At 36.7% G+C, this 1,012-nt stretch overlaps 1 non-coding gene across 1 annotated transcript; it reads left to right on the top strand.

Moving 5' to 3' along the window:
• The first annotated feature begins 738 nt into the window (after positions 1–738).
• Trnat-agu lies at positions 739–812 on the top strand. Its single transcript has one exon. It is a non-coding gene; the product is annotated as a tRNA-Thr (tRNA).
• Positions 813–1,012: the final 200 nt, after the last annotated feature.

The raw sequence follows: 1,012 nt of genomic DNA, 5'->3' as shown, positions 1-1,012 counted from the left end.
TTTTCTCCACGGAATTTTCCCGGAAAATTTCCATTTAAAAGTCATAGTAATTTTTCTAAGGAATTCCCATAACAGCGTTGTTAAAACCATGATATTTCCTCCTAGGACATACAAGTTTCTTCGCGTTTTCCTATTTTTATCCTTCATTTCTATTAGAGCCATCTGAAATTGTCATTAGGTGGCTGACAGAATTAAAAATTTCCGGAAGCAAAGATACCATATTTGTTACACAAACATACAGAAGGACCCTGAAGGCTATATTTAGCTTACAACTTTTTCTGTAGTTTTTATCAATTTTTTTTGCCCTTATCTATCGATTAGGTTTACGTATTTGAATGAGATATTTCGATTGATGTGTGAAAAACATATGTTAGGAAATGGTTGGGAATATCATTTTCATTCTTATTGTTTCCTGGGTTGTTTTACTTCGGATAGGCTTACGCTGTAATGGCAATTGTTATCCTTCCAATCACAAGATAGCTTTTGTTGATTCTAACCACAATTTCATCCTTAAAATCGCAAAAGCAGTAGAATATGTAGATTGCGTTACGAGAATTTAAATTCAGAAGTCAACATTGTTGAAAACGCGCTCAAGAAAAGCAAATGCCGACTCATAACATCGATAACAGGAGAATATAATTCCATCAATGTGGTAACTGCACAATCTTCGACATGGTATCAGGTATTATTCAAACTGGACCAAATATAATATTCTCTCTAGTAGAGTCTCCACACATCGGCGCCGTGGCTTAGTTGGTTAAAGCGCCTGTCTAGTAAACAGGAGATCGGGAGTTCGAATCTCCCCGGTGCCTACTTTTGGATGATCCCCTGACGGAGTGTGGGGGAAACCTTAAGGCTGACGCGAAATTCACTTCCATTTTAGCAGTATTTATCCGCTCGTAGTACCGGCTAATGTAGCTTCTCAAAACGTTTATCGTAAGAAAGAGCCAACTTGCCCTTAATTAAATAATAATAAAAGCTTTATAGCAAAGTACACATTTAGGAAAAGAAC

The sequence above is a fragment of the Ischnura elegans genome, chromosome 9 (genome assembly GCF_921293095.1).
Source record: "Ischnura elegans chromosome 9, ioIscEleg1.1, whole genome shotgun sequence".
Classification (NCBI taxonomy): domain Eukaryota; kingdom Metazoa; phylum Arthropoda; class Insecta; order Odonata; family Coenagrionidae; genus Ischnura; species Ischnura elegans.
This window is presented reverse-complemented; position numbering and strand designations above follow the sequence as displayed.